Source organism: Aythya ferina (genome assembly GCF_964211825.1).
Source record: "Aythya ferina genome assembly, chromosome: 1".
NCBI classification, from domain to species: Eukaryota; Metazoa; Chordata; class Aves; order Anseriformes; family Anatidae; genus Aythya; species Aythya ferina.
Genome location: NC_140296.1, coordinates 22,777,862 through 22,802,808, shown reverse-complemented (window position 1 = coordinate 22,802,808; position 24,947 = coordinate 22,777,862). Strand labels below are relative to the sequence as shown.

The 24,947-nt window shown below is 49.4% G+C and overlaps 1 long non-coding RNA gene across 2 annotated transcripts in view; it reads right to left on the bottom strand.

The window, feature by feature from the left end:
- LOC311430536 overlaps positions 1 to 24,947 on the bottom strand; it is a 35,788-nt gene that overhangs the window by 5,658 nt on the left and 5,183 nt on the right. For both annotated transcript variants that reach the window (XR_014688861.1, XR_014688862.1), the window contains exons 3-6: positions 24,788 to 24,942; positions 21,943 to 23,214; positions 20,415 to 20,702; positions 18,081 to 18,147 (exon numbers count right to left, since the gene is read on the bottom strand). This is a non-coding gene — a long non-coding RNA (uncharacterized lncRNA). The remainder of the gene's footprint in view (positions 1 to 18,080; positions 18,148 to 20,414; positions 20,703 to 21,942; positions 23,215 to 24,787; positions 24,943 to 24,947) is intronic.

The following is a 24,947-nucleotide window of genomic DNA, read 5'->3' as shown; positions in this document are numbered from 1 at the left end:
GGCTGCAGATGCCAGAAGACAAGGGAAAACACAGCACCACGGATTTCATTGCCACCTCAAGGAAGTCAGCTGAGAACGAAGTCACAGAGCTGTCCCCCAAAAGGGCACCTTTCTACCACGAAGGAAGAAAACGCTGCTCTCTTGTATAGGGGCACAAGATGACAAAATGACCGGCCCAGGCAGCAGGAAGATGCAGCTTCACGTTACAGCTGAGTCAGTCTGACAGCGTCGTGCTGCAGACGAGGATGGGCTCCTTGCCAGCTCCGGTGCTCTGCTCCTCTTCCTGCCTTTGCACTTTGCTGCCTCCTACCCCGAGGACTCTGTTTCAGGGACCTACACCAAAGAAGACTCTCTCTGCAAACCAAGGCAGCATCCTGAGAAATAGCTTAGCCACTAGACCTCTTTTTTTTGCAAGTAGGCAACTAGAAAAAAGAACAAAACAAAGGTAAGGAGAGGGGAGAGACAGCACCTTTATAGGTTCGCATCCCTGTAATGCCACACTCCTTTTTTCCCCCTTTTTCCTCCCCAGTTATCACTCCAGCAAGCCTGCCTGTGGATGAGCCAGGCCAGCTCCTCGCAGAAAATGGATGGTATAGTTACGAGTCATTTTCACACTTTAACCGAGAAATACAAGAACAGGTGAAACGAAGACCAAAGAATCCTACAAAGCGAATTAGCGAGCCTTACAGCAAAGCATTGGCTCTGTACAGCTCCAGCCAAACATTTCTTTGCATCTTAAAGCCAGCTGCTCTAAGTGCCCTGAAGCATCCCTTCTGCTGTCCAAAGCATACAGCCAAAAGGTAGTGCAGAGTGAACCTACTCGGGGCCTCGTAGGGCTCTCTCCAGTGCCGTATCTGAAGGCCTCCCCGTCTTTGAAGTATTCATCTCGTGTGCCCTGGGGGTATGGAAGTGTTATTCTTACTTCAAGAACAAGGGGCAAAAGGCTGAGGCAATTTGAGCAGCTTGCCCAAGGGAGTCGCTGGCAGAGCAGAAACCTGGCCGTAGCTCATCGACATCGCAGGCTAACACCTGAGCCTGCAGACACGCCCTCTTCTCCCCGAAAACGTGAGAAAAGGAGAAACAAAAGCAAAGCCATAAAGCAGCGGTTAGAGTCATTTGGGAGCCCTCAGCACAACCTCCCACGCAGCAACCACCGCGCAGTCCTGGCTGGTTCTGCGTTACCTTTCCCCTCTTGGCTCCCCTGCTCCATCCCGACACGAGCTGGGAGCTGCCTGGGGCAGAGGCTGTTCAGCTACTTCACCTGGGGTATCCTGCAGAAGGGCTGAAAATCGGGGCAAAGAGGCCAGGTTTTGCTTTCTCTGCTCGCTCCGGGATTTTTGACTTTAGTGAGATTATTTAGGTTGCAGGCAATAGCTCTTGAGGGTGACAAGGATCTGGCTAGTGAGCCCAAACAAGCCTGGAAGCCTTGCACACAGCAGAGATTGCTTTGTAGGAATGAGGCCCTGCAAATGAATTGTTTATGAAATCTCTGATGTCCAAACTGTTGCTGAGGAGGATTTATGTGTAGAGATGTGAGGATGTGTTCCTCCTCCACTACTGGCTATTCCTGTGCGTTTCCTCTCTCCCTGCCCTTCAAGGCTTTGCTCTGAATATATCGATGTGTACTGTTCCTGAAGAGTCTTGGGAGAGAATCTAGAGGGCAAAGATTTGCTTCAAAGCAGATCTTCAAACATCTGTTTGTACTTACTGCACAAATATTTAGCACACTACAGCACATAGCTGCCTGTAGCTTCAAGGCAAACACGAATGCTAAGAGGTATCAAACGCTCTTAAACATAAACAAGATAGCCTGGAACAGCTTATCGGTTAGGTGGTAATGGGTGGGGAAGAGCTCGTTGTATATTTAAGGCTCAGTCCTTTTCCCGGTTTATTTCCATGTTAGTCATGGGACCTGGAGAGAAAAACTCTCCTGTGTTTCAGCCTGGGAATGACGCTCAGATCACAGCCGGTCCCGACTCGCTGCTGCAGCGGCTCCTGTCTGCTGCTGCCCCGGGCTGCAAGGGCAGGCTCTGGCCAGCTGCCCTCTGGGTCACCCGAGGGTGGAGAGGACCTCTAATGGTTGTTGATGTCCAGAGAAGGGCTACGGAGCTGGTGAAGGGCCTGGAGCACGAGTGCTATGAGAAGCGGCTGAGAGAGCTGGGGGTGTTTAGTCTGGAGCAGAGGAGGCTCAGGGGAGACTTCATTGCTCTCTGCAATAAACACCTGAAAAGAAGGTGTGGGGAGCTGGGGATCAGCCTCTTCTCACAGGTAACCAGTGACAGGACCAGAGGGAATGGCCTCAAGTTGCACCAGGGGAGGCTCAGGTTGGAAATGAGGAGACATTTCTGCTCAGAAAGAGCAGTCAGGCACTGGGACGGGTTGCTCAGGGAGGTGGTGGAGTCACCATCCCTGGGGGTGTTCAAGGAGAGGTTGGACATGGTGCCTGGGGACATGGTTTGGTGGGTGACATTGGTGGTAGGGGATGGTTGGACCAGGTGATCTTGGAGGGCTTGTCCAACCTTAATCATTTTATGATGGCCAGGCCACCTGCAGGAATTACAGCTGAAGGGGAAGGGGCAATTTCCCTGACATCAGAGGTCCTGCTAGTTGGCTGTACAGAAGCACGAGAAGAAGCCTCTGGCCTCCGATTAGCATCTGGTTGAAGATGAACACGTTATCACCTGCTGTTGCTTGATGCCACTCCACCAGGACACTTGTAGCATTGCCTGGGAGAGAGGCATCGTGCTTGTCTCAGCTGCTAGGAGCTGCTGGTGTTTTAGCCCCACACTCTCCTGCTAGATGAGTGAAGAGTTCATTTGGCTGGCTGAAATCCCCGAATCACCTGCCGAAAGGGTCAGCCGGCTGCCATTTCTGGTGCACGGAGGGGACAGGAACACGGGACAGAAGCTGTGAGGACAGACGGCGTGGCAGTGGTGCTGGCCTTGATGGGCGCAGAGCATTAGGGAGAACATCTCCGTATCTCCAGTTCACAGACTTCTGGATGGTCTGATCTCACCTCCTTGGAGATTTCAGCTAAAACACAATTTGGAGCAGCTCTGCCCTGGACATATGTCGCCTTCTGCCAAGTCTGCTGCAGGGACAGAAATCCTTGCCAGCGGAACAGTCATAAACAGCTGGGCTGGTTGCCTCTTCAGTCACCTCGCTATGATTTGCTGGAGCTCATTTGTCAGAGCCCTAAATCACAGCACAAACACTGGAAAACAGCCTGAAATGGATCTGCCTAGACCACAAAAACCTGCAGATTCTCTGCAAACGTGCAGTCCGTCCCAAAAATCGACGTTTTCTCCAGGACAGCTAATGTTTGTTCTCCGATCCGAATAGGGCCAGCAACAAAAGCACTTTGACACCGAGATTTCTGGTGGTACGGGAACGTCCCTGGGGATTGTAAGGTAGTTTCTACACGGACAGAAGTTTGTAATGCAGATCCAGATCCAGTCCTACATTTGTGGAGCTGAGGAGGGCTTTTCCACCGCGTTGAGCTAATGCAACTGAGCCAACAGGAATTAATGCTATGCCCTTTTCTGCCTGTTGAGACACGGTGAAGGAAAGCAGCCACCTTAAATCAAAGGGTCCAGATTCAGGGAGGTGCTCGAGCTAGAAATCAGAAGGCAGTTTACAGATACTTTGATAACTTAAGCTTTTATCATTCCACAGGCCCCAGAGATCACTTGGTGAGGGCTGAATGAGTTTCCTCATATGGTATTTGAAGGCAAAGTCAATCTACATTTGCTTCCCAACAGGCAAGCCCAGGCAGCTACGGCGTGTTTCAAAAAGGGGAGATTAAACACAAGTTTTCGGTGCTACTCTCTGAAAAGATACAATCGGTTCTATCATTGGGAGCTTAGGAGTTAGGAGTTTAAATCTGATGTAGGCAGCTTTGAAGCGCCAGTTTTGTCAAGAATATCCCATGCTTTGTCCTATCTTGAAAACTGAATTGTTTAGCTATTAAGGGAGATTAATGTAATCTCTCTGCCTATGAAATTGGATTTTGAAACTGCTTGCTCACTGTACTATCTCAAGTGCAGCCAGCAAAACCTCTGCTCCCGTTCATGTTGCTACAGACTGCGGGTCACACCTTGCCGGAGCCCAGGGTGTGCTGGATCGCAACGAGGCCAAAGAGCCTGGTGGGCCACACCGGGAGGCACGTAGCTGGCAGGCCAAGGGGAGCTATTAATTCCCCTCAGCTCCATGCCAGGGAGGCCATGGGTGACACGCTGGGCTCCTCTGGGCCCCACAGATCGAGGAAGAAGAGGGGTAGCAAGGTGGTTGAAGCATAGGCCTCACAAGCCAGGAGCAGAGGCTGAGGGCTGGGTGTAATCCAAAGACGGGGGAGACGAATGGTTGACAGCCTCCTGTAAATCACACCCGCCTCATGGAGCCACAGGAGTGACACACACTGACACCTGATGTGAGGGGCAACAAAACCAGGATGGAGCTTGGAGGGTCAGAATGGACAGGGGCTCTCCATCCTTGGTGGCTCCCAAGACCTGGTTAGACAAGGCCAAGGCTGACCTGACCTAGTGCGACGGTCCTGTGCTGAGCCTGAACAATCCTGAGACCTTCAGAGGTCCCTTCCAACCAAAATTTCTGTGATTTTGTGGTTTTCCTAGTTTGAAGAAGCTGAGTGCTGTTCGGCTACATGGATCCATATCCTTTTATGTTAGCTAAGGATCTGAAAATCCCGTAACACTATTCAGAAAACATTTCGGAGAAATGGAAGTACCAGTTCTGAGGGAGATCCCACATTTTGCATGGTGCCATGATGGCCACAATTTTGGACTCCACCAGGTTAGTTTGGGCTCCAGGAGGACAAATGTAGATACACAGGAGATATGCACATGCACAATCTGAAATCCCATGCTTTCATCTAGAACAAGAGGATCTCTAAACCTCAAGAGGATAAATGACTGTGTGCACAGCTCTGTGATAACCAGCCTGTGACAAAAGCTCAGGGGTACCAGCTGGGTGGAAAGCAGCACCAAGTCAAAGCAGTGGACCTCTGGCTGTTGTACCACTATGCTGTCCAGTAGCACAAATATTCTCCAACTTCTTCTGTTCCTTCTCTAGGACTGTGCTATCAGAGGTGGTGATGACCACACATCCCATCCTAACCGTGGACTACCTGCAAGGTACATCATGGAATCCCCAAAACAGCAGCTCTGAGCTCCACAATGAGAATGAGGAGGACATCATGACACAAGTGAGAAGTAAGATGAAGACTTTTTTTTTTTTTCTTGGCATACTCCTCTACCTTTCTAATTTAAAATGGGTGTCATTATCAATGTATAGAGGGGGAAAAAATCAAGCAAGGTTTCCTCTGCTGGTTTATTAAGCTGAGGGCTGCCAAGGAACTAACAGTGAAAGTTAAGAAAGCTGAGCCCCTCCTGCACGTTGCTTCCCCCTTCCATGGCCAGAAGCAGCGTGTTGTGCTCCCCTCCAACACCCCCTCTGCCTGGGAAATGTGTCTGGCAGTCCTGTGAACACGGTCTGGCCATGAGTGTTGACAGTCCAGTTCCCTCACTCAGAGGTAAATGGTCGAAGAAGAGAGATCCCAGGGCAGGAGGCAATCGCTGCAGTGTCAGGGATTTCTGCTTGTCGTCAGCTAACCCACACCTTGCCTCCTTGGAGCAGCTTCTCTTCACTCGAGGTTCCTGGCCGCAGGGACTGCATCGCTGCTTCCACCACCGCGTACCCATGCACACCACTCCACAGGCACTTCAGCGAGCTCCCTTTCTGCGAGCAGTGGGACCATGAAGCATCCTCTGGCTGTCTGAAACAATTGCTCTCTCTGGCCCTTGGGTATCCTTAGCCAGAGATTAGCAACTCCACGCTCCAAAATCTGTAATGTTTGCTAGCCCCTTGCATCCTCTGGATGTCCCCTGCCAAGGAGAACCTATGTGCAGAGTAAACTCATCATGACAGCACTGGCCAGAGCTTCTGACAAGCCTTCCATCTGCAGTGTTGCAGCCCTACAGCACTACCCCTTGTGGGTAGTGGGTAAATATATATATATATATATATATATATTAATGGTTATTCTTTCCCTTTCTGCAGCAGCTGAAAATCTAACTTGTCTTCTGTCTTTCCCAGAAATATCTTTGACTGCACTGGCTTGAGAAGCACCCTGGCAGGAGCGAGTTTGTTAATGACTGACTGCTCCAGGGCAGTGGAGGAGTTGGTGCTTTTGATACAGGGAGAAGGGCAGAAGAGAAGGAAGGCAAATGAGCGGGTGCCTGTGGTTGTTACGCTTCTCCTGATGCACCTGACAGAGACTGCAGGAATGGTTAGATGGCTGCTGGAAGTGCTTGTAAAATGTGGGGAGCCCTACACCCCAAAGCACCACAGGCACAGGCCGTGTCACCACCAGCAGTAGGCTACACAACACTAATGAAAAGGACAAAAAATAGTGCCCATGTCCTCTGTTTTCAAGCAGGAAAAAAATATTTTGGATTTTCTCTTTCTTTTGGACTGTGTAAACAGTTATATAGACCATTTATGCACAACTTGCTTTGTCTGGTTTTATGCATCTGGGTTACTTGCCTATCTGTCCTCTCCGGTTTTAAGTATTTGCCCACTAAGTGCTGTTTCCTTGACCAAAAGCTTTACTTTTGCCTTCTGAATTCCTTATTGAATTGAAAGCACACGTATATGCTGCCCCAGTGCTGCCCTCAGTATGCCTCCCAGGGCTCTGAGGTGCCCTCAAGGCCAGATTCAAACCTCAAAGGGAAGAACTTGTCACAAAAGCAGTGCCTCAGGGTTTCCCGAGAGCATCCCAGCGGTCCGGGTGCCTGTGCTACTCCTGTCACCCCAAACTAGAGCTCAGCAGGAGAAGGATGACACAGAGCAGCCACAATACCTGCGTGTACTGCATTGTCAGCTGGCAGGGTGACCGGGGAGAGAGCTGGGGGGAGCTGCTACATGGACTGGGTTGTATGCAGGCTTTTAGGACCCACTGCTGGGAACTGACAACGTTTTGTATGTACATGCAGCTCTACATGGTCTTAACGGTATCTGAACATCTGCTACTGCTTAAAAGGCAGCTCAGTCATGACCTACCTGCAGAGAAGACCTTGGATATTGTTTTTTAAAGCAGTGGATAGGTCAGAATGCAAATGCTACTAGGAAAAGCTCGAGTGAGCATATAAATATTACATTTGGCTCTACCTGCTCCTAGTACCACTGCCTGCCTATATCCACCCATTATTTCTTACAGTCAAAACTCCTTGGAGCATGCATGTTTTGTTCCTTGTTCAGAGTCCAATGCAGCACGATCCTGGTTATAAACATTGACTGCTGGGTCCTGGAATGGTGAAAATTATAATATTTCAACATTAACCTAGTTAGCAGAATTACTAAGACAAAATGCGTTGTTATTAAGCCATCCATATTCCTACAGAACTATTTGTTAATGCTGCTCTCTCACTAGCATAGCATAACTAGGATGTAACAGTGTATATTTACCGATAAGTGTTCTCAAGTGAAGAATTAAGTTTTATTTGCCATCAGCAATGTGATGTTAAGTATATTAACTGCAAACTTACTAGCCACCAATTAGCAACATAGTGTAAGCACCATAAAATATGGAAGCAAACGCTCTTGACTCCGGCCCAGTAGGGCTGCCACTTTGATATTTCTGAAATTTAATTAAGCAAATGTCATCATTTCTAACAGAAACCATCTTGCAGCGAAGCATGTTTTCAAATGCTTGGAGCAAAGCAGAAAGGAGCACAGAAATCTTGAGGAGTTCGGAATTGTTCCCATATTAGGTACTATTTCCATAATGAGCTGTGTTCCCGGTTTATCCATTTTCATTCACCAATTTATTACATAGTATGCACTAGGGATGTGTGTCTAGATTAAAACCTCATTTGTGTAGGTGCTGCATGAGCAAGGCATGAGATAATCCCTGGTCCTGCAGGCTCCAATGTTGTGTCACAATGATCTAGAAGCAGGGAATCATGGAAGCACGGAATCACAGAAGAATTTGGGTTGGAAGGGACCTTAAAGATTGTCTAATTCCAACCCCCTGCCATGGGCAGGGACACCTCCCACCACACCAGGTTGCCCAAAGCCCCATCCAGCCTGGCCTTGAGCACCTCCAGGGATGGGGCATCCACAGCTTCTCTGGGCAGCCTGTGCCAGGGCCTCACCACCCTCTGAGGGAAGAATTTCTTCCCTAAACTGAGTCTAAATCCACCCTCTTTTAGTTTAGGACGGTTATCCCTTGTCTTATTGCTATACGCCCCTGCAGAAAGTCCCTCTCCAGCTTTCCTGTAGTACCCCTTTTAGGTACTGGAAGGTTGCTCTCTGGCAGAGGATACAAGACATCTAGAATGGAGAGAAGGTACAAACCAGTGTGTCTGGCAAACAAGCACATTCTTCAGAGCAGAAAAAAAATCTTGCTTTTCAGGAGAAAAATCATGTAGCATGACAGCGCACGCAGGCTATGTAGATGTCTTATTAATATTTAACTAGAAAGCCACGAAGGACTTCAAGACGTACCTACACTGCACCAAGTGAACATGGCCTGCAAAGCCCGAGCTGCCTGGAGCCAGGGTCACTGCAGCCAGATTGGTCAAGGCCTGGCTCAACAAGCTTTGACCTTTTTGCTGCCATGCAATCCATCTTAATGCAAATATACTCCCCTTCCTACCCTCTTTAGTACCTCTGTATGCCACTGCAGTGCCTATATCATCCCATCTCTCTGGGGTCTCAGCTGGTCCTTAGTGCACTGGGGCGTTCTGAGGACCCATCTTAAAGGAGCTGGCAGGGCAAGGGGGGCAGGTGGGAAAATTAAAATAGCTTTATATCTAACGCAGAGGGGAAGGCAGATGAGATAGCAAGCAGAGGTGAGATCAGACTGTGGATTCTGAAGGTATAAGGCAAGGGATTATTAATGAAGGGACTTGTTTGAGTGCCTTGGTAACGTCGTAATGAGAGACCGTGTATTACTGCTTCAGCAAACACTGCATATATAACATGGCATTGTGAAATCTTTGTATACAAGCACAGTTACAAGGATAAAATGATAAAAGGAAAGCTTAGCCATATTTCTAAATATACTCTCTTTTTAGGGAAAATAATGTTGACAGAGCCAGAACAGGCCTGATATATCCAACTCTCATGCACATGTCCTCATTCTTATGGTTTAATAATCATAATGAACTATGAGGGAACGGTAAATAGTCTTCATTCCACATCTCTGAGGATAATAGTAAGAAGGAAGAGATCTTAAACATTGGTAATGACTTGTAGAGCTGTGCATTGCTTAAAACATCGAGCACGAGCCAAGAAACACCCCTCAAGGCTGCAATCAAAAACTGTTTTTGGCTCTGCACTGCGAACAGAAATTTTATTTGATCAACAGAGTTATTGCAACAGACTTGCTGTTTAGCCTCTGGAAGCTTGTCTCTAAAGCAGCAGCTTGTCTCAGTGCAGCTGAAGGCTCCACACAGCAAAGCTCTGGGCTAGCAAAACCGCAACCTCTGCTAACAGCTTTGGGTCGGTTGTGATGGCCACAACATCTTCAGCTCTTCTCCCTTCCCTAACTCAGGAGTCTCCATAACTTTTCACATAGAAATATATTTTCTGGAGAGTGGAGAATACTGGCAGGGAGAAAAGAAAGGAACTTTAAAATATTTTTTAATAGAGGTTCTCAGAAAATGACAGACTTTCTCAAAATATTTTAGATTTTTTTTTTTTTTTTTATGTGAAAAGCAGAAAACAAGTTGAAATTTAGAAAGCGGGTGGTCTGTTATTCATATTTATATCTGCCATCATAAACGTGTTTCCTGCTGGTATCACTAAGGAAAAAGAAGAGTTTTGAGAAGAACGATAGCTGTTAAGAGCAGAAAGTCATTTTCAGCACGCAACAAGAAGCTGTACTGATCCGAGAAAACCCAGGAATGATGCTGACTGCTGCTGAGAACGACACGCTGAATGCTATCTGGATCATTGTTTAGTGACACAGATAATCAGCATTTCCAGGCTGAAGGGTTGGTGATCTGGCAAAACAGTCTTCCACAAACACGGGAATAAGATTTAAAAAATTAGCAGGCTCCTGTTCAGCAGAACAAAACCAACGGGGCAGGGAGTCCATTATCGGGCAGAAACACAAGGCCTCAGCTGCAAAACAGGCATGAACTGCCTGAGATCCTCAGGAGAGAAGGAGTTTCAGGCAAACCTGACGTAGAAAAGAGCTCTAGGGCCCAGAGAAGAAACTGGGTCCTCACACAGGCCATGAGGAAAAGATAGGCCAAAACACAGCAAAACTAGTCTACCTAGAAATAGAGATATTTCGCATGATCCACCTCAAGTCCTACTTAAGCATAGAAATAAAAACCACATGGCTTTTCTAAGCATCAGCTTAGTTTTGTTGTTGTTTTTAAATAGTTTTTTTTTTTTTTTTTTTTTTTTTTTAAGAGAAAAGCATTAACACCAGATTTTTTTATTTTTATTATTATTTTTTTTTTTAAACAAAGGTTAGGGCAACTCAGGAAGTTTGCAATGAGTTGGAGAGCCTGTGACTGTCTGGTTCAAATCCAGGCAGTATGAAAAGAGGTGATGATGGGTGGTTGAGATCAAAAAGATACCTTTCTAAGCAGGGAGAAGATATTGTAGCAAAATAAAGAAAATGGGAAACAGGAGAAGAGGAAAAGCAAGCACTTTGTCCACTGTTGCCTCTAGACTTCAGGAAAATAGTATGTTTATTTCTAGTGAGAAACACACACCTTAATACCCTAGTGAAAGCCACGCAGCAGTGGGAGGCTCAGGTGAGCATTTGCTTCCTGCAGGGCAGCTTTGGATGCACATTTCCAGTACAGGGGAGATAGAGATCACAATCGCTGTACAACTGTTACACCCGATTTCTAGTTAAAACAACACAGCAGCATCTCCGAAGGGAGGTGGTGTCGGCAGGTACAAGCACCAACAGCAAGCTAACAACAGAGAGCCCTGGAGAAAGAGCAGAGAGGCCTCCCCAGGCTGCTAGGATCAAGTGTATGAGCAGTTAAACCCCATAAGAAGGATTGGCACCTCTTCCCATGAACAAAAAGCTCGTCTGTAATTAAAATCAAATCCTGGGAAGGGCGTGTGGTGCATCTCTTGGAAGCATGCGGTACAAGCTGGGGAGATCAGTGGCGTTCACACCATACCTTTCATTTTCTGCCTCAATAACCCACAGAGGTGGTGGGTGATGACCATCACAAAGGTAAGCACTGGCATTTCACACTCCCAGTGCTTCCTCACCCACTGGAACCACTGAGACCTGAAAACCAGACTGGGATTTGGCCCACTGCACGTAGACCGGTCACAGAAAGACTCCCAGCATAGGCCCACGGCTGTTTCTAGTCCTGCAGGAAAAGGACATCCTCTTGCTAAAACCTGCTAAAAAAAATCTCTGCATGCCCCTCTTCATCCTCTGGAGCCCTCGCTGCAGACTGGGTTGATAATAAGCAAACCAGGAGGGAGGGAAGGGGCCCAGCTCGGAGGTGATGGCAACCCAGCATGGGTAACATCTGATCCTTCAGGAGAGCTGGGAACAAACACCGCCAAACAGCCCCATCCAGTCCCTGCAACATGACTAAACAGATCTGCACAGGCAGATCTGTGCAGCCTGCGAGAGGAAATCAAACACACAGAGCATGTTACAAGGCTGGCAAGCAGTCCCTTTTTTTATTATTATATTTTTTTTTTCCTCCAGCTGAAACTCATCCTCCCTTTTTATTTACTTCCAACGGGAGGAAAGGCTGGAAGAAACTACTGCCTCATCACCGAGGCGTCTCACCATGCTCCACAGTGCAGCTTAAAAGGAATTTTGCCTGTTTTCCTAAAAACAGCCATAGCTGATGCCTTTGCAAAGAGGACACCGAGGAGGAGTCATCCGTGAAGGGAGAAGGCAGAGATGGGTAGGATACCCTGGGGCAGGGAGAAGCTCCACAGCTTGTGTAACTTGCCAGGGTAGAGAATTGCTCTGACAAGTTGCACAGGCTTCTACAGCGACTACGAATTTGATCCTATTAAAAAAATATATAAAAAAAGCAAGTATCAACAACTTAATCACATGCCTGGATCACATGGTAGCACGGGCAACGCACAACAGCAAGTGCTGCTTTTTTTTTTTTTTTTTTTTTTTTTTTTTTTTTTTTAATTTAAAATGGGAGTGAGGAGTGAAACTTGGGTGGAGCTTTCTGCTGCTCGCTGGGAGGGAAGATGTCTTTGCAGCACCTCCTGCCTTGCTTTTGCTCTCCAGCAGCAGCGTGGGGGCTCTTCAGGCCCTGCCAGGGCTGTTGGAGCTGCAGTTTTTGCTTGGCCCCACAGACTCTGGGTTCTTCTGCCACCCAGACCAGCTTTGGTATGGTCTCACCAGGTCTCACCACCTGAGGGGAGATGGAGTGGGTTAAAAGCAGGAGCGCTGGCCCAGCACCCGACATGGTGGCAGGCCACGGTGCTCAGCACAGCTGGCCAGAAACCAGCAGGAACAGGCCAGGGATGTCTGTGGGGGGAATAAAGAAGAAGATCTCAGGAATGGGAGGTGTCAGGATCCCGGCATGGGGAGGAGATGCTGGCAGGAAGGGTGTGGGGAGGATGGGGAGTCACACCAACACTCTGCACAGGGCTGCGGCCTGTTTGACCTCCCTGCAACCACCAGCATGGGGTGGCTGAGGTGGGACCGGGCTCCCATCACCATCACCTCTTTCAAGAGGTGGTATGGAAGAAATCCCAGCCAGCATTCGTGTCCTCGTGGCAAGGCAGGGCTCCCTGGGGAGTCAGGCCTCACCAGCAGGGCTGCTTCCAACCCAACCACACGCTGCCTGGTCAGATCTTACCAGTCATGGTTGGGTATTTTTTTTTTTTCCCCAGAGACACGTCTACTTTCAAAATCATCTTGCCTGAAAGTTTCTCAGAGTGAAACAGCGTGTTTTAACTCACAGAAACCTTTTGGGTTTTTGCACTGTGCTGTTTCCACCTCTCTTCGTTTTCTGTGGTGGCAGAGACCCCAAAGGCTCAGATCAGCATCACTACCAGTTTGTTGCATCGATGATTTCCAAACGAAAACCCCTGTCATTTCCTTACCCAGTTCTCTCACACAGTACCTACAGATCTGCAAGTCTTACGCTGGGGGTCCATTTCCAGTAATCCCATCCACAGTAGACATGGATTTTCACAATGAACAAAAATAATCAGCACCCCCCCCACCTGCCTCTCTCCCTGCACAGCAGCCTTCCCCAGCAGAAAGCGATCAAAATTACAGCAGCAGAGAGGTCCTCACAGGGATGCAGCTTTTCCTGGCAAAGCCGGGCTTTGCTGATGTATCCTGTGTGCACACATGGAAACACTAGGAAAACAAGAGAAGCGTTTGCACCCTGAGGTAGATGGGCTGCCCAGGTCCAGGATCCTGCCTCCTCGGAGCCCTGAGCTGCAGGGCTCTGCCAGCAGGCACTGCAGGACACGCTCTGCTCAGCTGTTTCCTTTTAACTACTCTGGCACGATTAAAGAAGCACAGCCCCAAATGTGGCTACAGTGATACCGCTATAAAAAAAAATAAATAAAAATGCTAGTTTTAACGGAGCATGCCTTGTGCTAACATCAGTGTGGGCACTGGTGGTTGTACCACTATCAACCTCCCTGTGCAAATAGCAATTATCACCCTAACTGAAGGTTTTTACAGGCACTGGGGAGAGATGAGACCTCTATGCTATTTGTTAGGGCAGGAGGAGGTTGTGTCTTGCAAAGTATTCTTCTGGTTTGCAGGAACCAGAAATGTAAAGGAAGATATTTGTTTTCCTTTTTTTTTTTTTTTTTTTTTTTTTTAAATAGCTTGCTCTAAGGAATGCCTTTCTCAACCACAAGAGGATACAAGATGGAAGGGATACAGGACCTAATAACCCACCTGGAAATACTTAGTATGGAAAAGCTGTTCAGCGAGTTTGGGGATTATGCCAAAGAATTATCAGACAGGCCTTGCTTGATATGATTTGGGTTTGTGGGCAGCTTTTACAGCCCAGCAGGATTTCCCAAAGCTGAGGTACTTCTAAGCTGCCCTTGTATGTGCCTGGCCCTTATTGCAGTCCTGGCTGCTGGCCAAAGGGATTCTGTTTGTGAGAGAGCGAACAAGTGAGGATCATTACGACTTGGAAGAAGCTCAGTTCTTGTTCACCGAGGACTCTGGAGACGGAGAATGGGACTAGAAATGAATCAGAACGTGGGAGCCAGTGAGGAGCCGGCATGCTCTTGCAAATCTCAGCTATTTAGGACGTGGTTTGCAGGCTGTGGGACAGCTTGTGTACAGAAGTAGGTGAACCTCGGATGCAGGAGGATAAAAGGCATCCTGCGAGTTCTGTGTCTCCAGCTCTCGGGCAACCACACATCAGCAGATCTTTCCTCTGACATGGAGTGGCTTCCATCAGTTTCCTCACAGCTCTGACTCCTCTCCTAATCTTTCCTGGTCGCAAGTGACCATATGGCCTCGGGAACATGATGTTAAAACAATGTGAGAGTTTTCAGAAAGCTATGGCAGAGCCTCGGCTATGCTGTCTTCAGGAGAAGGGAAAAACAGAGCAATGAAAAGGTAAAGAAGGAAAAAAAAAAAATAAAACTGTAGTTTTTCCAAGTTAGAAAGGATGACTACAGAAACCATCCAGCCTCCTGCAGACCAAGACAATTGAACTCTGACATCCCTAAGGCCCCCTGGTAGTATTTCCAAATGAAAATTTACAGATTTTTGAGCAATCTTGTTGGGAGGGTGGGAGACTGGGGGGGGGGGGGGGGGGGGGGGGGGGGGAAGAAAGAAAAGTAAATTCCATGGAAAGCTGCCATTCTTCATTGAATCAAAAATAGAACTTCTTGGAAGTTTCCCAACCAGGCATTTTTGTGTGGAAAACACTAACTCTTCAGATTGGGCACTGTCCAAGGAAAAAGTGCACACCAGTTTTGGACAGGAACAGAGTTAGGGGTCTAGATGCAACAGAGAGACTCATTCACTCTAAAATACTTGCCAAAGAGTCCTGTTATGGCAGGACATGAGACGCTTGCAACGCCTGTTATTTTTCTGTAGCACGTTATAGGTCTGTCTTTAGGTCTCTGACTGTGCATCCACGGGGCTTTGGGGAAGTATTAGGGAGTCCTGGAGCACAGCTCGCCCATTACAGGCAGTGGAAATCTACTCACTGCAGTTACTGGGGTCCTGAGAGCGTTCATCTGAGCTTCACACCTGGATTTGGAGAGATGACTTACGCCCCGTGCTGCACTGAAGTGAGGGGGCTGAAGGGAAGGGATGTCAGGGCAGGTAACAGCAGTGTGTTGTTTAGTCAGTGTCTTTTTCTGAAGGTTAAACCCATGTTTAGCATGAGGCAAGGCATGGGAGGAGTAGGAAACAAGCAGGGAAACGGGCCATCCCCAGGGCTGTGATTTGGTGTTTGTTTGAATTTGGGGTTTGCTGAACTGATATCCACTAAGGCCAGTGTTTCACACTTGGTATTGCTTCTTGCCAAGAGTCTTTGGGCAGTGGACTAGGAAATGGGAGCACAGATTTTAGCTCAAGGCTTCCTCCTCCCATTGAAAAGTCCCAGACCTACCCTTGCTCTATGATATTTGATCTCACGCACTGGAAGGAGAATTTTTTTTTCCCCCATCCTTCTTTGAACTCTCCCTCCTTCTGCAATGCTTGCCCTGACAGTGTCAGAGCGCCCACCTCTTCCATCTGCTCCTCTGCGTACACTTGCCCATGCGGTTCCTCTCCCCTGCGTTTCACCTTTAGCCAAACGTGACGCTGTTCCCAGCCAGCCAGATCCAACGAGGCATGGAGCGCACCCACCTTTCACCTAGCGGAGGCAGGTGATGAAATTCCTTCTTGGTTCTGCACCGTGAGCAACCCCTTTTTTTTTCCTGCTGGGTTTGTGTTCCCGTGCTCCACCGGTCCCCAGCCTCACATCTTCACCCTCGGAGCCACGCAAGTGCATATTCCCAGCCAGCAGGGCCTTCCACCTGGGACTGGGTTAAGAATACCTGATTGTTTCACTTTTATTTGAAGGGAGAATCCTGCCTTCCTATTCTTGCCTGGGGCACAGCACAGCTCTCGAGCAGGACTAGTATTTCTGGTTTCTTCACAATACCGGCTTTATCAGCCAGAAGAAAGCTGAACTCTTGAGGTTTTTTTTTTTTGTTTTTTTTTTTTTTTCCAAAGAGGGTCACAGCAGGCTTGGCCGGAGCCTCACGCCGATCAGCTGTGTCCTGAGTGCCTGGGGCTGGGGCTGCACAGAAGGACAGGGCCACTTGTGCAAGCAGTCTCGCTCAAACATAAACAGAGCAGCTCCGTCTCCTCTTCCTTTGGGACTTTCATGCTCCAGGAGCTCAGAAGGATGCCAGAAATTGCACAGGACATGGTAAAGCTTACATATATGTGTGTCTCTATGTACATAGGTACGAATGTATCTGTGGATGGCCCTTGGCAAAAGGGTGAGGTGGAAAGCAGCTGTGATAAGGGACTGGAGATGCTATTAATGTGTTCTGTCAAGGGCTGGCACATGCTCCCTCGTGTTTGGATGTCTGAGGCTTAGGGAGCTGATTCTTCTTTTTATAGGCTGGTGACTTGAGCCAGTGTAGGCAGATTGTCTCAATATTGTGGTAACAGCAGAGGGGTTTGGGGGAAAATGGGGTTAGGAAGAGGGTTTGTGAAACAATCCATGGATTTCTGAGGTATCAGTGTGAGTGGGGGTTGGCTGGCAATAGGTGAGATGGTTTGGGGGACCCTGAGTGGGTGAAGGGTCTGGAGAACATCAGTGGGGGTTTGGATGATTCTGGGCAGGTAAAGGCATACCCAGGTGTACGGGGACTGTGACAGCTTTGATTTGGGGCTGGAAATGGGGATTCTTGGTCTCTGTTTCTCTCCTTGACCCTCACTGGATGGCAATTCCCTTAATAGAGGATTTCCATCCCAACCTACACGTCCCTCATCCCTGTTCCCCAGCACTATCACTCCTCCAAACCCCCTCACATCCAGGCACACGATAACTGGAGGCTGTTCTGAAGTGCAACAGGGTGGGACAGAAACTCCTGGGGAGTAATCATGCTCCTGCAGCATGTGAGCAGTAAGAAGGGACCCCCAAGGCCTGCAAACTCTGTACTTAACAGATCTATGGTAGCCCAAAGGAGATTATTTACGAAGGCCAACTAATCTTTTCTTCTTTTTTTTTTTAAAGGAAGAAGTGGTGTCTCATCCGAAGATACTGTAAGGCAAACAAACCCAGTAAAGCTGCTGTGTCAGGAAGTAGAGAAGAAACCCACATCCCATCAGAACTAACCCGCTTTTAGCTTTGCATCCAAAAATATTAGTCCATTTATTGCCCATTAAAAATTCCCTTTGTCTCCTCTCAGTTGTGGTGCGAGCTTGAGATGTTAAAGCTGGCTCTGTCGGTCTTTAAAGTAATGTTTGAGATCTATTTACTCATTAACTTTCAAATGCAGGACACTTTCAAAACCTTTTCCTGAGGGCATCCCTGTGTTGTGTTGCAGAGAGTTACTGTTGTTTTCCCACCTACCCTGAAGGGCTGTTTACGATACGATCTCTCCCTTTTAATCCTCTTTTCCTTTCATGTCGAACAAACAGCGCTAAACAGAGCACAAGGGGAAAAGACAGATCTCACACATTATAATCAGCTATATTTAACCGAAGAAAAGAAATGCTTGGCAATTAGAGCGCTCATTTGGTAAATTAACGCTCAAGAAGCCTTTTTCCTATGCATTTTCCAGATAAAACCTCCCTTCTTCGTATTGAGGGTAGCTCAGATAAAGGGACATTAGGGTGACAGTGACGGGGCTCCCACAAAAAGGATTTCTCTTCACAGACCCTGCACAGAGGCAGAGACGTGGGCAGTATTGAGGTGTGGGGCCGTGACAGAAAACATTACGTTTCAAAACTGGACATTTTCTAAGGTGCTTTTTCACAGGAAGCCTTGATTTCTCTGTCTCCTTACACCTGGGCAGCTCAGGACTGTGCCGGTGTTGCACTGCCAACACCAGCAGCCCCCAGTTCCCCCTTCCCCTCTCCCCCTGCCACTCACCCCTCGGCCGTGCCATTTCTGTGCAGCGCATGAAACGAATCGCAGAACACATCCAGGTTAAAAATAGCTGAAAAAAAAAGAGAGAGAGGGAGAGAAATGAGTTCCAGAACCTGGACTGACATCCTCAATATACATCCAAAGACAATGCGCCAGGACAGTTTAGCTCAGGTTCAATCCATCCAGCCCCAGCAGTAACTTTTCCCTTGGTGTTGTACGGGATGGAGAGGCAGAAGTCTCAGAGGTCACTGATTTCCTTGCTAAGCTTTGTGAAAACGCTTGGCTGGGCACAGGATGGGCCAGCAGCCAACTGGGCTAGTGGTTGCCTGCACGCTGGCGTTAGCTGGTCAGCCTGAACACACGTACCTGCCTGCTGCCCTGCCAAAAATCGGAGCACACAGAGGCAGGGGGAGCTGGGCTTGGTGCTCTGCGTGAAAGGAGCAAGGAGCAAGGGGCACGGACCCACGGGCATCCAGGTGTCATCAGTTCCACTGCTCACAAAGCGATTTGTTTCCAGAAAAAAAGTCAAACTCTACAACTAAAGACCTGTTTTGCCACTGAGCCTGTAAAACAAGCAAGCAGTTTCTCCCCCAATTTGGGAGGAAGCTGTGAGCTCAGCCTTGGATTCCTGCTCAGCCTCCAGCAACCACTTCTGCTTTTAGCGCTCCGGACACCAATGAAAGCCACGGGTGCCGGTTTCTTTCCCATACCCAAATGTCACTCGGAGCCCTTGTTTCTCCCCAACAACTCTTTTAGGCACTTGCTTCATCCCTGCTCCTACCTGCCCCCTTTTTAATCTACAGCAGCTTGCCAAGAGCTCTGCTCCTATCCCATTTTTTTTTTCTATAACCTTTGTGCACCCACTCTGGCTAATCCACGGCCTCGGAGTTGGGTGCAGAGCGACACATAACACACGTGTGGCTGCTTGCCCTCTTCTCGGGAAGAGAACAGTCCCCACGTCAGAAGCAGGCACTGGCTCTTTTGGGCTCTAATCACAACAACGCCGCTGGAAATTGGGTCTGTTCCCATCGCCTGTGGGTTCCTATAAGCCTTCGCTTTCCCCAGCAGTGGAAATGATCATCACCATGGGCAGGTCTTGGGCTTCTGCAGGTGGGAAAGCAGGGGTTTGGGGCAGCTGGGGATTTCCTGCTGCAGGAAATCCCCAGGTGGCAATAATCCAGCCTCATGGCTCCGCGCCATCCCCGCTGCAGACACCCAGGAGCTTCAAATGGAAGAGCATAGCTGCAGTGAAGAGGTGCCGGGGTGCAACCCTAAAGCTAGGGCTGGAGGGCTGGGAAGGAGCCCTTTGGTGGCAGAAGATCCCGTCCCCTCTCCTCACCAGGCACAGGGGTGTAGGGGATGCCTGGGAGCCCTTGCCACAGGGAAAAGCTGTCCGTGCATCGCTGTGGTGGTAGGCTCTGGTGTCATCCTCAGGCAACTATGGAATTTGGGGAGGTGGTGGCAGGGGGGGCTCGATCAGCAAGCTGGCAGAAGCGGCATAATTGGTGTATCAAAGGCCCCTTTTTCTCTCCCCCCCGTTCACATTTTAACAGTGCCCTATTTCATTCTACATGTCAGTAAACAACAAAATCATTACTGATAAAACTTGCCCGGAGCAACAAGACACATGCGAACAATAAAGCACTAAGAGCCACATTTCCAGAAGTGTGTGTGCAGAAATGTCTCTGGTACAATGTATAAGCAGCATGTGGTCTGGATGTGGCGAGCAGCGCCGGGAGAGGAAAAGGGGAACAGATGGAACCTGTATGTGAGTGACAAGGGCGGGCGTAAGCTCGGATCGAGTTTTGTGCCGTACGCAGAGGGCTGAGCTTGAAAAGCCTGGAATAATAACCACATTTTAAGGAGGACTGCAGCAGGGGGGCGTGCAGATAAGGACGGGAGAGCTGCAGAGGACGCAGCACTGGAGACGATGATATATACGCAGCACGTGAGGGATGGGGTCCGACGGGCCGGCCGCACACGCAATCCAAGGTGTGCACGTTTTCAAACCCATCGGCCTCTCCTCGAAACCTCGGTGAGCTCGCAGGGAAACATCAGGAAACGATAAGGCGGGGTCAGAAAGGTCTGAGAATTCCACACAGCTGAAATAAAGATTGAGCAAGGGGAATTAACATCAAGAAATGGGATTCAGATGTTTCGAGCCGGTCGTCTGAGCCGAGTTAATGCAACACACCACGCTCCGCTTCAAAACGCCGGGATGGTGCAGCTGGGGAGCCCTTCCCAGGGCTGTGAAATGCAGCTGAGGAGGCCTGGATACGAGCAGGGTCTGAGCGGTGAATTGGGATTAGAGCCTTTAATAGCCCGGGCTAATTTTACCATTTCCACGGGCCGCTGGCAGGGAAAACAAACCCAGCAGCAAGGCCACATGAAGCAGCAAGGCCATCTTCACGTGTTCGAGGCTTGCCTCCTCTCTCCATCCATGAGCTGAGAAGTCTTACTCTCTTTTTTTATAACTGTGAAGCACTCTGATGATCAGCACCCCTCGCTCTCTTATTTTCGGCACGTTCAGGTGAACATCTATGCAGCTATCCAGCTGTGCAGGTGCTGTAGCAATACTCCGTGCATCATCAGTTCATGGTAACTTCACTTCTTGGCTGCAGGGTGCTGTAGAGGAAAATCAGACACAACAGATATTAAGCTCTCAGATCCCAGATCTTTTCCCCACGCTATTCATACGTGTTTGCATGGCAGCTCTACATACGTCACGCTGTTCCGGGCCAAAACTCTCTCTGGTACATCTCTGGTGAAGCTAAAGGCAAATCTGACACCGTGATTTGTGCTGTAAACAGAACAGACCAGGGTGTGTTCTCTTGCTCTTTGGCAAGTGGCACAGCGGAGCTCCTCTGTAGGGCAAGCTCCCCTCCCACAGCCACCCCCCAGACAAAAAAAAAAAGGCTGGTTTCGTCCAGGCCCAGAGGAACAGCATCTCGGGAGGGCTCAGAGGTAAAGGCCAAGCCTTGCCAGGGGATGTGTGAGCAGCAAAACAGCGTGGCTGCCCCGCTTGAACCCATGGTACCCATGGCCAGGACAAAGCATCTCTGGCACCTGCTGATTTTGGAAGACTCCAGGTAGAGCTCGGGGTCTCTGAGCATTTCACGCCGAAGCACACAGCCTGGATTCTCCACCTGCGTGGTGGGAAGCCAGCTGGGTTCTGCTCCATTGCTGCTTGCTCACAATTTCCACCTGAAGCTCCTTCTTATTTCCTTTTCAGACAGGCGTAATACCCAGAGAGGCTGCACAAACTCCCCAGAAGGGTGAGGAGAGGATGACACCCTCACCACAGCGAGGCTTTGACCCTACACAGTCAGCACGGAAGCAGCCAGGCACACCTGGGCCACGAGCCCTGCGATGTCTGCACCGTGCGGGTAGCTGCTGGCTCCCTGAGCTGTGTGTGCACAGCCCCGACCCCTCTGAGACCTCATCAGGACTCAGCCTTGAGATCTCCAACCCATATGGCTCCAAAGTTAGAGTGCCACTGGAGCCTGTGGCTCCGTCCTTTGCATCAGGTTTGTTTCCAGCCTGCAGGCCAGGAGAAAAGGGTCATCTGCAGCAAGCTCTGCCTGCGTTTTAGGAGTCAGCAACTTTGATAAACCCTCGACACGGCTTGCAGGCACCGCTGAGCCTCTATCTCCCGCCTGCTGCAGGAAGCCGGTCACTGTATCACAGATCAAAGCTGCTCACACCAACACAGGAAGGTTGTGCACAAGCAGAGAGGAACTACAGATGCTTGTATTTGGACGCAAGGTTTTGCTGCTGTGCACATATTGGTCTCGAAATTTGCCCAGAAACTGCCTGAATCAATTCGGAAGAAAACACTGCCTGCGGTACCACCCAGCTTACTCACAGCCAAATTCTCCTGGCGCAGGGGCAAGCCGCTCCGTTATCAAGATGTTTGATACGACTCTGCGAAGATGGGTTTATCTAAAATTGCATTAGAGGCTTATTTAGAGCATGTAATGACCTTAAGTGGCTGCGCTTTAAAGAGGCTAACAAAAGAGTACAGGAGCTCAAACGGGCACATGTTGCAGGGAAGTAATTTCCCCCCGATACACACACAGCATCTGTGGAACAGGCAAACGTTTATCGGGAGCTGAAGCTCATCAGAGCAGTGAATTATTTCGTGGAGCTGAAGGAAGGGAAGGCTTTCTGCGTGTCTCCCGAAATCACAGATGCAGGCGGGCCCCTTCCAGAAGTCGCTCCTGCCGCCGGGTGCTGCTGGGATAAAGCAGAGCGAGGAATTACTGCCCAGCAGCAGGAATTACTGCCCAGAAACTTTCAGTCAGCTCGGGCAGTTCTCATGCAAACCTCAGTGCTGCAGGAGTCACATGCCTGGCTGCTGCCGGACTGACACAGAGGAACAGACTGGCGGAGGAACGCAGCCAAGTGTGTCTCCTCTCTCTTCTCCTCTCTCCTCCCCTCCATTAAACGATAGGAAATCTGAGAAAAGACAAATAAGCCGGGTTTGTACATTGTTTAAATTGTTTCAGCGCCTCTCGCGGGCTCTTGCGCACAAACAGCATTCACAAGTCGTTCGGGGCTTATTTCCTTTCAGTTCTGCATCCCCGCTCTGTTCTGGTTTACTATTCTCCGGCTCCCTGTACAAACAGGATCTTTCCCCAACAATGTTCTGCCACATCATCTTCCTTCCTTTGTATGCAGGCTGATGCTGTGTGCTACGCGCCACGCCGCTTCCTACGGCACCTCGTTTCTCAAAGCTAGTGAAAAAAATTAATAAAATAAAATAAAATAAAAAAACAGGAACCAAAAGCACACTGAACTCTCGCCATAGCTTAAAATCGGACCCCGGAAAGTTTCCGATTCGAGATGAGTTTTCAGCTAACGGATTCGTCTCGTTCAGCGCCTCGTGTGCCGCACACACGGTGCAATCCGCCCAAGTGCGCCCCTCCTGCAGGGTCCGTACCACCCTTTTTGAGCAAGGGTGGTGAAAAGTGAAGCCAGCTGAGCTCAGAGCATGCTGCTTCTCTGTTAACCTCTTTTCTCTTCTCTCGCTGCCTGATTTTTTTGCACTGAGGAGATTAGATAGCATGTCTTTGGGGAGAGGAGAAAACCGCAGGGCGCGCTGCAGATTGCACAAACGCTCTTGTTATTCTGAGGCCTGAAGAAACAAGGAAGGAAGCTTGAGGCTGGTGGTTTGGCAGGTGCGAGGCCTTTTTTTTACACAGACAGCTGTTTTAAGTGGGAGCTCTGGGCTCGGGGATGAGCAGGGAAGGCCTGTCATCCCCACCCCTGCACTGCGCGGTGGCACGAGGGGGTTTTGGGCTCCCGACGGAGCAACGCCACCGTGCCGCCCGCTCGCTCGAGCTGTGCTTTGGGTATTTTTTCCTGTCGCATTTGCAGAGCAAGGCTGCAAAGGGAGAGAATTTCTCCCGCAAAGCGACAACTGGCTGATGCAGCTGTTCCTCCGATGCACGAGGCAGAGGTTGGGGCCGCTGCGTTGGCGCGTAAACACAAAATGGATGAGGGCGAGCACAAAATGGGTGGAGGGGAAGGCGTAACGCCCAGCTCGACGTAGAGACCTGCTGGAAAGGGTTTGGGTGCTGCCACATCAAAATTAACTGCTCTAATCCCACCAGATCATTTCTAGTGGTTTGGGTCACGCTGCTGGTAATCCTTTTACAGTTCTGAATGAAGTGCTTCCCTTGGCAGGGTGCTGGGACACACTCTGCTAAGTCTTGCACGAGTTTGGAGGAATACTTTAGTCTTTGGCAGTTTGTACCCACTGAAAAATGTATCTGTGATCCCCCACCTGATAATCTGGAAAAGAACCGCAGGTTTTAGGGCTCTGCTACAACACCTGTGGGGAGGAAAAGGGGCTTTGCATGATATCCTCTCCAGCGGGGATTCTCTGGGGCAAGCAGCCTTGAGCCAGGTTGGTACTCTAAATGACAATAGGCTCTTTCTCCTGCAGCTGACTGCCGACTTTAATGAACGCTTAGCAACTTAATTATCTTTAAAGGTGCTACTGCTCTGTTAGAGGTTGCTGGAATTGGGCAGTGAATTTAAAAGTTACCAGGGGAAGGGCAGCCGCAGGGGAAAGCATGCACAGAAACACCTGGGTACAGCTGCCATGCGACCACAGAAGCCTGATTTCCATGAGAAATCAAGCTGAAGCCATTTCAAGGTGAGGGACTGTGGTTAATCACCCCTGACACACTCATTAATACATCCCCAAACTCGTCTCCTTGTCCACTGACAAGGGGAGCCGGCCAAGCACAGCCACAGCGTGGCAAAGAGCAGAACTACAGCCACGCCGTGGGCTTCAGAGGATCATGGAATTAGAAGATGATTTGGGTTGAAAGGGACCTTAAAGGTTGTCTAGTGCCAACCCCCTGCCATGTGCAGGGACACCTCCCACCACACCAGGTTGCCCAAAGCCCCATCCAACCTGGCCTTGAGCACCTCCAGGGATGGGGCATCCACAGCTTCTCTGGGCAGCCTGTGCCAGGGCCTCACCACCCTCTGGGTGAAGAATTTCCTCCTAATATCTCATCTACCTCTCCCCTTTTTAAATTTAAAACCATTCCCCATTGTCCTGTCATTATCTGCCCGAGTAAAAGTTCACGGGAACTGCTGTGTGTGCTGCCATGTCCCGAGGTTTCACAGCGCCGTGCTGGCTCAGAGCAGGGTGCTGGGGACACGGTGGCACTGCTCACCTCTTGGCTGCTCACCTGCAAAGGGCGGGATAAGATCTGCCAGCGTCCACAGCAGGATAAACAAAATACCAGAGAAGTGAAGGGCGAGGCAGCGTTTTGTCGTTCTTGGAAGACAGGGTTCTGACACGGGGCGACCCGCTGTCCTGCGGTCTCTGGAGCCACCCCGTCACCTGTG